Source organism: Mauremys reevesii, linkage group 1, assembly GCF_016161935.1.
Source record: "Mauremys reevesii isolate NIE-2019 linkage group 1, ASM1616193v1, whole genome shotgun sequence".
In the NCBI taxonomy this organism is placed as follows: Eukaryota; Metazoa; Chordata; order Testudines; family Geoemydidae; genus Mauremys; species Mauremys reevesii.
The window spans coordinates 12,733,675-12,747,788 of NC_052623.1; the positions used below are offsets into that span (position 1 = coordinate 12,733,675).

The 14,114-nt window shown below is 47.3% G+C and overlaps 1 long non-coding RNA gene across 1 annotated transcript; it reads left to right on the forward strand.

The window, feature by feature from the left end:
- The first annotated feature begins 7,138 nt into the window (after window positions 1–7,138).
- Window positions 7,139–9,610, forward strand: LOC120398644. The gene is made up of 3 exons (XR_005594601.1): window positions 7,139–7,217; window positions 7,578–7,798; window positions 9,476–9,610. It is a non-coding gene; the product is annotated as an uncharacterized LOC120398644 (long non-coding RNA).
- Window positions 9,611–14,114: the final 4,504 nt, after the last annotated feature.

The window sequence follows — 14,114 nt, forward strand, 5'->3', positions numbered from 1 at the left end:
CTGGCCTGCCACCCAAGGCCTGTGAAAGTGTGGGATCATTCTCCAGGATGGGTTGTAGATCCCTGATGATGCGCTGGAGGGGTTTTAGCTGGGGACTGTATGTGATGGCCAGTGGAGTCCACAAATCAGATATTAGGAATGGCAATATACAAAAACCTGTAGGAGAACACTTCAACCTCCCTGGCCACACAATAGCAGATCTTAAGGTGGCCATCCTGCAGCAAAAAAACTTCAGGACCAGACTTCAAAGAGAAACTGCTGAGCTCCAGTTCATCTGCAAATTTGACACCATCAGCTCAGGATTAAACAAAGACTGTGAATGGCTTGCCAATTACAGAACCAGTTTCTCCTCCCTTGGTTTTCACACCTCAACTGCTAGAACAGGGCCTCATCCTCCCTGATTGAACTAACCTCGTTATCTCTAGCTTGCTTCTGGCTTGCATATATAAACCTGCCCCTGGAAATTTCCACCACTTGCATCTGAAGAAGTGGGTATTCACCCACGAAAGCTCATGCTGCAGAACGTCTGTTAGTCTATAAGGTGCCACAGGATTCTTTGTTGCTCTCACAATCTAGGTAAATTTCTAAGCCCAAGTATCGCAACATGTGTCAGCCCCCTGTTATCAATGCCACAGAGCTCACTCAGAATGACAGGGCCAGATTCTATCGATCGTAGGGTCTCCTCCTGCTGCTCATCACTGCAGTACGTGAGCACATCCCTCATAAAAGTGAGGTAACAGTGACGTCCCTAGTGGCTTTCATGGAGGCTCTGTCTCTTCTCCATCTGCTGCTCTAGCTCACACCTTCACAGATTTGAAGGCCAGAAGGGAGCATTTGATCAGACTCTGACCTGTGCCACTACATACAGAGTCTCACCCCGTGATTCCTGCATTGAGGCCAATCACCTCTCTTCGAGCTACAGCATGTCTTTAAGAGAAACACCCAGGCTTCATTTAAATGGAGAATCCGCCATGGCCTGTGGCAAACTGGTCCAAAGGTTAATTGCTCTCCCTCTTAAAATGTGTCTTCTTTTCTGTTGGACCTTTGCTAACATCAGCTTCTAACCAGTGGGTCTCATCGCACCTTTGTCTGCTAGATTAAATCCGGTAGTTTGATGGGTGGTGTTTATGAAAACATTGATCAAATTTGGAGCATGGAAGGGAGAAAAAAACCCCATCCAGAATAAACTTTGAAGGTGACTCTCAAAAGGAAAATAAGCAGTAGAACAAACGCTTTGTCATGGAGAAAGAAGGGGGGGGGGGTTATCCTTCACCCCTTCATTGGCAAAGGTTTTTCCTGCTTTAGTTTTATGTTGGAAATTCAGGTCCTGGCCGCAGGAGAACTGGAAGATCTTTGAGCTGGGTGCCCCCAATTCCATCTGAAGTCATTGGGGGATGTAATAAAAAAGCCCAAAGGCTTGATTTTTCTATACCTATTTAACTCAAATGTCTGACAGACACTTGGGAGAAAAACTCTCTGTGTGAAAACCCTGATGCCCTTTCACTGAGGGATGAAAATACTCCCACTGTAGTTCTCCCCTCCTCCAAGGAGTTCTCTAGCAACAACAACAACAAAAAGGCTTGATATTCTCCACATTTCTGAAGCACAAAACGAACCAACCAGAATTTTAAAAGATTCAGGTCCCCTTTGTCTATCTTAAAGACGTGAAAGACAAACAAAATACAAACACAGTTTGTTTCCCCCTTTGCAAGTCACCTTAAACCCAATAGCAGCAGAAAAGGTGTGAACTCAGTTCCTGCCCACCCCTCTCATCTTTAGTGAAGTGTGAAGCCAGTAGCCCTCAGCCCCTAGTAGCCACATCCTTCTCAATTCAGTGGAAATGAAAACTATTAGAGTGGGGTGACAAGTCAGCATTAGCCACAGACCTCCTGGAGGAGCTATCCTCTGAGGCAAGCGGTGGCAGTGCTGCTGCTCACAAGGCAGTGACACAGACACTCACCTGGGGTCTATTACTTTTAAACGTTTAAGAAACTTTAGCTCTGCCATCGCTTGGTAACAAAGGCCCAGAGCCTCAAACTTATTTAGGCTCCTAACTTCCATTAGAATCTGTGTAAATTAGGAATTGAAATACTTTTGAGGGTCTGGGCCAAAGTTTTTTTCTCTCTGGGAATTCTCCCCCCATTTTCTTTTAACACACCCTGGGCCTCAACACAAACAGAAATGGGAATGGAGGGTGGGAGAGAAGCCTAAAATGTCATGGAAACCTGTCAAAAATACATGGTGATGAATACTATCAAGGTATATACTACTACTCTGCCTCTGAGTTTGTGAGGGACCAGCAACCCCCTCACATAAGGTACTATTCAATACATTTACATGGTGTCACCTTAAATAAATAACATATAGAAAAACATCTGCTGTATTATGTGTTAAGTGCTGTTGAATGTCGTTGCTGTGGTAACACTGTCTAGGCTGCTAAGCTATTACACCTGCTCAGTGCTGCTGTTCAAGTAGGTAGGGACAAAATAAAGTCCAAGGCACAAAACAAGATTAAACTAGCTAGAGACATAAAGAAAAAAAAGAAAACAGTCTATAAATATATTAGAAGCCAGGGAAAGACCGATGACAGGGTAGGCCTGTTACTCAATGAGCGGGGTGGAAATGGAAGAAATGCTAAATGACTTTTTTGTTTCAGTTTTCACTAAAAAGGTGAGTAGCAATTGAACATCTAACATAGTGAATGCACGTGAAAAAGAGGTAGGATCAGAGGCTAAAATAGGGAAAGAACAAGTTAAAAATTACTTAGACAAGTTAAATATATTGAAGTCAACAGGGCCTGATGAAATGCATCCTAGAATATTCAAGGAGCCGGCTAAAGAGATATCTGAGCCACTAGTGATTATTTCTAAAAACTCATGGAAGATGGGAGAGATTCCAGAGGACTGGAAAAGGGCAAATATAGTGCCCATCTATAAAAAGGAGAATAAGGACAACCTAGGGAATTACAGACCAGTCGGCTTATCTTCAGTACCCGGAAAGATAATGAAACAACTAATTAAGCAATCAATTTGCAAACACTTAAAAGATAAGAACGTGATAAGTAACAGTCAGCATGGATATGTCAAGAACAAATTGTGTCAAATGAACCTAATCTATTTCTTTGAAAGGGTAAGAAGCCTTGTGGATGGGAGGAGATGGTAGATGTGGTATATCTTGACCTTAGTAAAGCTTTTGATACTGTCTCACTTGACCTTCTCATAAACAAACTAGAGAAATACAACCTAGATGGAGCTACGATAAGGTGAGGGCATAACTGGTTGGAAAACCATTCCCACAGAGTAGTTGTCAGTGGTTCACAGTCAACCTGGAAGGCCATAACCAGTGGGGTCCCGCAGGGATCAGTTCTGGGTCTGGTTCTGTTCAATATCTTCATAACCTTATTGAGGTTGCAGGAACAAACCATCCCGATGTGTAGGAAGAAAAGTAAATATGGCAGGCGACCAGCTTGGCTTAACAGTGAAATCCTTGCTCGTCTTAAACACAAAAGAACAGCTTACAAGAAGTGGAAGATTGGACAAATAACCAGGGAGGAGTATAAAAGTATTGTTCAGGCATGCAGGTGTGAAATCAGGAAGTCCAATCACACTTGGAGTTGCAGCTAGCCGGAGATGTTAGGAGTAACAAGAAGGGTTTCTTTAGGTATGTTAGCAACAGGAAGAAAGTCAAGGAAAGTGTGGGCCCCTTGCTGAATGAGGGAGGGAACCTAGTGACAGAGGATGTGGAGAAAGCTAGTGTACTCAATGCTTTTTTTGCCTCTGTCTTCACAGACAAGGTCAGCTCCCAGACAGCTGCACTCTGCAGCACGGTATGGGGAGGAGGTGACCAGTTCTCTGTGGAGTAAGAAGTAGTTCAGGGCTATTTAGGAAAGCTGGACGAGCACAAGTCCATGGGGCCGGATGCGCTGCATCCGAGGGTGCTAAAGGAGTTGGCCGATGAGATTGCAGAGCCATTGGCCATTATCTTTGAAAAATCATGGCGATCGGGGGAGGTCCCGGATGACTGGAAAAAAGCTAATGTAGTGCCCATCTTTAAAAAAGGGAAGAAGGAAGATCCAGGGAACTACAGGCCAGTCAGTCTCACCTCAGTCCCTGGAAAAATCATGGAACAGGTCCTCAAGGAATCAATCCTGAACCACTTAAAGGAGGGGAAAGTGATCAGGAACAGTCAGCATGGATTCACCAAGGGCAAGTCATGCCTGACTAACCTAATTGCCTTCTATGACGAGATAACCGGCTCTGTGGATGAGGGGAAAGCAGTGGATGTGCTATTTCTGGACTTTAGCAAAGCTTTTGATACAGTCTCCCACAGTATTCTTGCCAGCAAGTTAAAGAAGTATGGGCTGGATGAATGGATGGTAAGGTGGATAGAAGTTTTGCCTAGAGGGGAAATCCTCTGTGTTTTGAATCTGATTGCCCTGTAAATTACTTCCCATCCTGATTTTACAAAAGTGCTTCTTTTACTTTTTCTTTATAATAAAGTTCTGGTTTTTAAGAATCTGATTGGGTTTTTAGGAGCCTGGGGGGATATTTTAGGGAAACAGGAACTCCAAGTGGTTCGCTTCCTGAATCTCTGTCTGACTCACTTGGTGGTGGCAACCTAAGCTGGTAGAAATAAGTGTAGGGGGTCTTTCATGCGGGTCCCCGCATCTGTACCCCAGAGTTCAGAGTGGGGAGGGAACTCTGACATAGGTGTAGAAAAATCAGGCCTTTGGGCTTTTATATTAAGTCCCCCAATGACTTCAGATGGAGTTGGGGGCACCCAGCTCAAAAATTAGACTAAAGGAGTTTTAAACCGTCTCTATCAGATTTCACTTCCTTGGTTCTTGTGTTGTCAGAAATCTCCCAATTCTCCTGTGGCCAAGACCTGAATTTCCAACATAAAACTAAAATAGGAAAAAACTTTGCCAATGAGGGGTGAAGGATAACCCCCGTTTTTCCCTCCATGATAAAGGGTTTGTTCTGCTGCTTATTTTCCTTTTGAGAGTCACTTTCAAAGTTTATTGGAATGTTTTTTTTTCTCCCTTCCACGCTCCAAATTTGATCAATGTTTTCATAAACACCACCCATCAAACTACCGGATTTAATCTAGCAGACAAAGGTGCGATGAGACCCACTGGCTGGAAACTGAAGTTAGCAAAGGTCCAACAGAAAAGAAGACACATTTTAACAGGGAGAGCAATTGACCTTTGGACCAGTTTGCCACAGGCCATGGCAGAGTCTCCATTTAAATGGAGCCTGAGTATTTCTCTAAAAGACATGCCGTAGCTCAAAGAGAGGTGATTGGTCTCAATGCAGGAATCACCAGGTGATACTCTGTATGTAGTGTCACAGGTCAGAGTCTGATCATAACGCTCCCTTCTGGCCTTCAAATCTGTGAAGGTGTGAGCTAGAGCAGCAGATGGAGAAGAGACAGAGCCTCCATGAAAGCCACTAGGGGACTTCACTGTTACCTCACTTTTATGAGGGATGCGCTCACGTACTGCAGTGATGAGCAGCAGGAGGAGACCTTACGATCGACAGAATCTGGCCCTGTCATTCTGAGTGAGCTCTGTTGCACTGATAACAGGGGGCTGACACGTGTTGCGATACTTGGGCTTAGAAATTTACCTAGACTGTGAGCTCAATTGTGAGAAAGGTCAAGAGACGTAAGAACAATTGAGATCAACAAATGTTAATGGGAAAAGGTGCCAAAGGGACACACGCCGAATTAGTCTAAACAAAAAAGTGACCTAATATAATTCAAATGCTGTGTGAAGATCGTGCCTGGTAAACAAGAAAAGTGGGACTGGAAATGGATGAACTAGAATTGGTGTGTTGTAAATTAGGCTTAGTTCATGGACCAGGCAATGATGGATGGGCTATTCCACCCGCCAGTTTCCTTTTGGGGCCCGCCACAAGAGACTGTGTGGGAAAGACTCTGGGGGCTACCGTGACACTGGCTGACTAAAAGAAGGGGCTGGAACGAACTTCACCATCACAGCTGCCACCCCTATGATCTCCTGGGATCCTGTGCGCCTCTTTAAATTTAAACCTTGCAGGCAAGGCGTGGCCATCTACGGGGCAGAGGTAGGACTTGTAAATATTGAAACTGTTGCACTGGAAGATGTGCAAAGCTGCCATCAGCTGGGTCTAGGATCACAGACAACCACGGACCTCGTTAAAGCCAATGGGTGCTGAGCACACCCACGCTGACAGCAAGAGCAGGCAGACCTCTTTAGAGAGGAGAAACAGGTGAGGATGGTGTGGGAACCGCCCGAGGCATGAAGCCGTGTGGCAGGTGGCAGCAAACCCATATGGACTGAGGGAGTCTCCCTGCCTGCCAATGTAAGGACTAGGAGACCTGTGGTCAGCTGTGTTTCCAGGAGGGCAAGAAACAGAGCAGACAAGAAGACTGGAGAGAGGGACAATCTAAAGGAGCAGCTGAAAGCCCGGTAGCAGACCCTGGTAGAAACCTGAAGAGAGGATTTTGGGTCCTGGGTATGGGCTGCATGGAGCATTTTTGGTGCTGTGAGCAAAATAAATTGTTTCGTGCTGTTTGATTCTTTGTGCGTTCGCAGACACAGGACTTGGGACAGTCTTTGGAAATCAACAGACCCGCAGCCACGGAATCCCCGACTGCCAGCAATTGCTGCTCCCAGCTGGAATGCCCTGGGGGGCCCCAAACTTGGACTAGCCCCTGGGCCCAAAAGGGACAACGTTGTACTGTAGGGGGCTCCCCTGGGGTGGTCTCTGGTGAGAACTGCGCTCAGAACGGCTCAGCTGTGTCCTCCACTGCTGGCAAGGGCAGGAGAGTCCCCTGGGAAATAGTCACTTTAGGGAGGTGGGGGACCCCCCCATCCCTTGAAATGGCTCAGCCTGTACGTTTGGAGCCCCACCCAGGGCCCCCGTTTAAATCAATGGGAAGGCTCCCAGGGGCTGCAATGGGTGTCTGTCGGATCTGCCCTGACGCTGGCATGTCCTGGGCAGCGCTGGCTGGGCTCCCGGGTGTATTGGAATCTGGGCGACGTGGTCTCTCGCCCCTGCGACAAACAGGAGACTGTGAAAGGCAGTGATGTGGTTTCCTGTCTGAGGGTGGGGAAGGAGGGGGTAGACTCACAGGAACAGTCTCTGCAGGTTCAGCACAGTATAAGAGAGTGAGTCCCTTGGTCTGAGCTTCACTCTGAGCCTCCCAGGGCCATCCAGCCTTTGGACCTGCAGGTACAGTCACATCTTTAACTCTTTGGGTCAGGTCCATCCCTGGGGTGAGCCCCCTGGGGGGAAGCATGGCGACAGGTCAACCTTGTCTCTTCACTCAGACCTAGGGTTTTAAGAGCGGCTCGTGATTTGGGAGCCACGATTTTTGGAGACCCGACTGAAAAGAACTGAAAGGGGTCAGATCTTCGGGGGTGGGAGGCTCTGAAGGTGTCTCAAGTTACACTGCTAAAAATCACTTGTGACTTCTCAAAATTTAGTCCTAAGGAAATGAAACACGTCTGTATTTAAACTTCAAAAAGAAACAAAGAAAAGTTTTTGCCCAACTCTTTCCCCAGCCTGTAAAGGTCTTTGCTTGTTTACAAGGGTTCCTGCTCTCCGGATACCCATCCCTCTCCTGAGGTGGCTCAGGGGAGTCTCCAGAGATGACCCCAATCACCTTGGAACAAGGGAGCCAGGGCAGGCATTTCTCTTGGTTGGTGTTGAGAGTCTTGTGGAATTTTCTTCCTGTCCCCCAGATGAAGATGACATTTTTGCTGATCACCGTGACTTACCTTTGCGCTCACACATTGATGGACATCCCTCAGGTAACTCAATCGATGCTGTAATGTTGGTGAGACCCAATGCCGTCTAGTTATGTATCTTTGTGCTGACCCTAGTATCTGACAACTTTCTATCTAAAAGAATTTGTCAATGGTGAGGTCCCTTGGGGGACTTCCTGGAGTCTCTGGCTCCTCTCTCTTCTGGGGTTATAGAAAGCTCTGTTTGGATCAGGGTTTTCTCTTGGTTTATTTGTGCGGAGAGCACTGGAGGAGGTAGAAGGGGCTGGCTGACGCTAGGAATGTTGTCCTGGGTTTGGTGGAGAAGTTCTGTCCAAGAGGAAGGTATGTCTGTGTTTCCTAATGGTGGTCAGACCTGGATTAGTCTAGTCTCCTCTGGAACCTCACTGCAGAGCAGATGCCCTCACTCGGGAAATGCTTTGTACCAGGGATTAAATTTAGCTGGGGCTGTCGGGGCTGGAGCTGTGATCAATATTTTCAAACCCGCAGCAGAGTGGGGGCTATCCAGTTTATTGCACTGAGTGTTGCATGTATGATTACCTGCCCTGTGGGCGGGTGGCGTATGTGTGCAGTCGGTGCAAAGAGCTCCTGGCCCTCAGAGACCATGTACGGACTTTGGAGGCCAGGGTGGCGGAACTGGAGGAGTTAAGAGAGGCAGAAAGGTATGTTGATGAGGCTTTCTGGGACACTGTAGAATAGTCACATCTCTGCTCAGACAGCTCCTGTGCTGTTGAGGAGGAAGAACGGCCCAGGGAAGCAGAGCAGTCAATGGGAGCAGTGGGAAACCTTCCTGTAGTTGGGACCCTCCTTCCAGATGGTGCTGGGGTTGCCTCTCGCACTGAGGTTACCACTCCGGGGGAGGGAACTCCAGTTTCTAGGAAAAGGCAGGTGTTAGTAATGGGAGATTTGATTATTAGAAACGTAGATAGCTGGGTCTGTGATGACCAGGAGAACCGTATGGTGACTTGCCTGCCTGGTGCGAAGGTTGCGGACCTCTCGAGGCATCTAGACAGACTTATGTGTAGTGCTGAGGAGGAGCCGGTGGTCGTGGTACATGTAGGCTTGCTGCCTATTAGTTTCATTTGGTGGCCCCTTGTTCTTGTATTATGAGAAGGAGTAAATAACACTTCCTAATTTACTTTCTCTCTACCACTCATGATTTTATAGACCTCGGTCATATCCCCCCCTAGTCGCCTCTTTTCCAAGCTGAAAAGTCCCAGTCTGATTAATCTCTCCTCATACAGAAGCTGTTCAATACCCCAGTCATTCTTGTTGCCCTTTTCTAAACCTTTTCCAATTCCAATGTATCTTTTTTGAGGTGGGGTGACCACATCTGCACGCAGTATTCAAGGACAGGCCCTGGTAGCACATCTCTGATGAACCTGTGCTAGCAGGGAGCTGGAGAGGGTCCTAAAGCAGTTGTGGAGGCACAGGGATTGTGGGTGGGTGGGCTGAGCTCCAGTGGATCACTGAGATCTGTGCATAACTTTGGAGCTCCCTGGATCCTTGGCCCCCCTTTACATTCAGAGAGAAGAAAGGGACCTCCCCTCCTGGAAAAATCTGAGGGAAATTTCCATATATGGAGCCTTGTGGAATCTCCCTGGCCTGCCCTGAAACCTGGGTTTCTAATGCAGGAGAGGGGGCTGCTGGGGAAAAATCTGGTCCTATATTATAATAATTATTATTTATTATATTTTATTTCAGCGAGATCACAGCTGTGACAACATCATTGTTACCACTCGGCCACCCCCAAGGTTTCCTTGTGACTGATTGGAACCATAAGGAATAGAGCCTGCAGCAGAGCTGCCACTGCAGTCCAGCTGGATAGCATCACCCCACATCCCCTGTGATTTGGCCTCCTGCAGTTTGCCCTGGGCTATCACAGGGGTTAAAGCTGGTGCACACGAAGCCAAGCAGCTGAGGTTCCCTGATGGCCAAGTGGCCCCCAAGGAAATGTGCAGACAGGCTTCATAAAGACAGTAGCCGCCCTATCTGAACAGATGCTGCCTGCTGCCCAGGCAGCCTCTCCGATGACTACATCTGCCCATGCTCCATGGTGAGTATTTTAATCTACACAGAAATCTGACATTCAAAGCGAGCTTGCAGTGTTAAAACCCTGATGCCCCAAGTAACGATTTTCTCAAGGAGTCCCATTTTTAGACGTTTCATGTGCTCTGGGCCCGATCCTGCCAGGGGCTGAGGAAGAAGAGACCCCACGGAATATCAGTGACTCCTTCCCAAATCGTATCAGGTATATTTGCTGCTGGAAATTTAATCAGCAAATGCATTTTCAACAATTTTATTCTTTGACTTGATTGTGGATGCAGGAATTCAGAGCTGTGTTGCTTGGTGGGCATACAAGGAAGTCTCATTTTATGCGAGGATTCTGTTCCACGGTTAGCGCGTAAAGGGAAAACCACGTGTACTGAAACACTCATTGAGTTGAATGGCGGAAGGAATCGCCCGCACTAAAGATGCAGTTTTTATATTGTAATTTTTCTTTTTTTCCCATTTTCACCATCTGCACAAAGCTGAATTCGCACATGTTAAATGTGCCTAAGATGCGACTTGCCTGTATTTCTGTTTCCTGACTGGCTGAAGGCTCCAGCACTTCTGCCCTGAAGAAACCCCTCAGAGTTACAGGGCTATGTTCAGCTCTTTCCCTTCTCTGGTTTCTGAGGGCCAAATGTCAGGCTCTGTAGCCTCCTTTCTCACGGGGTGAAATCCCGCCATTCTCCCACTCACAGACTGGGCCCTGGGCTACCGCGCAATGTGGCTGGAGCACTGAGCACTGTGCCTGCTCAATAGGTCTGGCTGGGTTTGTACCTGTGGCTGGCATGTGTGTGCCAAAGTACAGCTGTGTAAATGTTATGCCAAAACTTTTCATTGTAATACAAATATTACAAACAAAAATTTCATGACATAGATGCATATTGAAAGCCAGCGGCAGAGTTGTTGGAATTGCTACAGGAAGGAGCAGTGGTAACTTTACTGCTTAACGGCTTTTGCTTTAGAAAATTTTTCAGAAGTACCCCACATACTGTTTGCAATGGGTTTGTGCTATGAACTCTCTGTTCAGTGAACAGCTGTATGGTACTCTCCTCTGCTAATGGAGCAGAAGCCATTTGTAATACTTACATTCAGGGTCATGCACACAGTAACTCTACAATACCTGTGCAAGACTTTCCAAAAAGTCCTGAGAGAACAGAACCGCTGGTCTGTGTTTCAGCAAAGGGTAAAGCTGAGGTGCAGGAAAGAGCAGTGTAATAGTTTTTTATGTAATTTACCTCCATCACCTGTTAAAAAAGCATGGCTGAAGTAACTAGCACACTCAACTGGATATTAGTGCAAACCTAGTGTTTGCACAATTCACTCATTTGCGATGACAACCTCTCCTCATCCAGCTGAAGTAACTGTCCATGTTACCATGTAACTTACCAGATAACTACAATCCCTTGCAGGGGGAGCAGATGCGGGTCCTGTGAGGATGAAAGGGAACCTGTAGGATGATCAAACTCTCTGGATTCAGTCAACATAGGCCGGGCAAAGCACTTCAGCTTCTCTTGGAGGGATTCTTGGGGGTCAGAGTGTATCACTGGGAGCATTTGGTAAGGGAAAGTTAATAGATCCTGGTTCTGATTGAATTTACACGTAAATCTGGAGTGATGCCGTTATTGAATTCAGAACCAGACCCTGAAAATGTATCCCATGTGCTGCAAAGAGGCAGTGGCATAATTTGAACTCACAGGAGCAGAGAAAATAAAAACATAATGTATATAATGAGGCAATGAAACACGTTTATGAATAATTTAAATGCAGGACAGATAAACACAATGACCATTTTCACCATGCACTTGCCATATGTGTACACACATGTCATGATACAATGGGCCACACTTTGAAGCTGAGGGCCGGAAAGGGTGTCTGTATGAATGTCACTATTGCAAACTCACACAGTGCTCAAGTAGGCTGTGGAACTCTGATCCACAAGATATCAATGGGGCGAAGGGATTAGCAGGATTCAAAGAGGGACTGGATTTACACCACAAAATATGTCTAACTAGTGGGTGCCTGGGGGAAACTTTCCCTTGGAGCAGTTAATCTCATAGCTCCCTATTGCAGGGATTCTTCCATCTTCCCCAGACGCATGTGTAACTGGTTACTGGGCTAGAAGGACTGCAGGTCTGATCCAGTCTGGCAGTGCCTATCTTCCTATTGGCATATCCTATTGCGGGTGTAAATCCAAATCTATGTTTTTTCTGATCTTCCTTGAGCTTCTGGGAATCCTAGCTTTGCACTCAGAGCAGAAAGATGTCTCCTTAAATATCATCTACTTTCCTGTTCTTTTTCCTTTCAGGAAGGAAAGTTCAAAACTTCTTGGACCTGCCCAGTATGGTATGTCAGCTGTCAATGACACCAAATTCACACCTGCAGTGTTCCTGCTCACTGGGATACCTGGGCAGGAAGACGTCCATCTCTGGGTCTCTGTCCTCTTCTGTTTCATGTATGAAATTTCAATAGTAGGAAATTCAGTCATTCTGTTCATTATAAAAATAGATCCAATCATCCATGAGCCCATGTACATTTTCCTTTCCATGTTGGCCCTCACAGACCTTGGCTTATTGATAGCCAGCATGCCGACGATACCGGGCCTATTCTTATTTAACTCTAGAGAGATCAGCCTTGATGCTTGTTTTGCCCAGATGTTCTTCATCCACTCTCTGCAATTCATTGAATCCTGTGCTCTTGTTGATGGCATTTGTCCGCTTCATCGCAATCTGTAACCCGCTGAGATATGCCTCCATCTTAACCCTGCCGAGAATAGCCAAGATGGGACTGGTGTTTATGCTAAGAGCAGTGGCAGTAATATTTCCACTCCCCTTTCTCCTGAAACAGTTCCGATTCTTTCGAGCCAATGTCCTCTCCCATTCCTACTGCCTGCACCAGGACGTCATGAAGCTGGTTTGTTCGGACATCACAGTCAATAACATCATCAGTCTCTGTGTCACAGGACAACAAGCCATTGTTCTCAGCCACTTGGGCCTATGCTTACAAGGCCTGCTGGTTGCCAGGGAGATGGTGGAATTAGTGGGCCCCCTTCTGTTAATGGGCACACTGGCAGGATGGGATTCAGTAGTATGGAAACCGGAAATAGTATAAGGGACCTACCATCAATCAAACCCTAACCCCTCCCCTTGGCTGCTTAAACCCTGCCCCTTGACCTCTTAAGCCCCGGCCACCTGTCACTGGAAGTCCCACCCATGGGGAATATTACTTCCGGGGTCAATGAGGACACACGACCGGAAGCAAAGTGTGTCATGTGACCCCTCTAAGAACTCCTCCCACTGCCCTCTACCAATCAGGAGGGGTTTCTCCCCCGTAGGCCCAACCTGAGAGGAGATTTGTCCGATCAGGGGTGTTCCGGGGCATGGTGACCCATCCGGAAGTGGTTCGTGTGACCCCTCTAAGAACTCCTCCACTGCCCTCTGCGAATCACGATGGGTTTCAGCCACACAGTTCCGCCCTGAGAGCAGATTTGACCAATCGGTGGTGTTCCAGGCTGGGGTGACCTGCCCAGAAGAGGGTCATGTCACCCATCTAAGAACTCGTCCCAGTGCCCTCTGCCAATCAGCGCGCGACACTATCACCCCATAAATCCCAGCAATCGGGGCAGAAGAGGCCATCTTTTACCATGAACACGTGCTTTAGAAATCATGGAAACATGGACTCCTTCACCGCCCTGGTGAGAACTTCAGACTTTGTGTTAGCCCCGAGGGCCTTTGGACTTGTGTGGAGAAAGCGCTACACGAGCGACAGTTCCGACGAGGGCCCTTTGACTCAGTCGTTGATGGATACGCCAGAACCTGAAACCCAAACCCTCGTGAGGCACCCCGATGAGCATGAAGGCCTCTCGTTGTCCACCCCCCTAGAGGTGGAAGACGAACGCAGCTCAGGGGAGTCACCAGAGGACAAGGTGAACAAAAAAGATGTCGCTCAGGTAAATGAATGATTAAGAAGCGATGGTTGATGATGGAGTGTAATGAAGTTAGGAACCGGGAGGTTGTGTAAATCTAAAAACAAGCAGTGGGGTGCTTACACTGTTTCTTTTCTGAAAATCTCTCAACAGCTCGACGATGCCTTTCTAGAGGCCTTTGAGAACTGACATCGGTAGTCTCGTGGGAGCAGTGATGAGCTGCCAAAATATTAACAACAGGTTCTCTCCTCCTCACCCCATGAGGGTGTCGTGCCCCCCCAGGGGTCATGCCCCATACAACACCCCATGTTCCTTGATGCCCTCTGGGACTCCTGTCCCATCCACCCCCCTTCCCCGTCCCCTGACTGT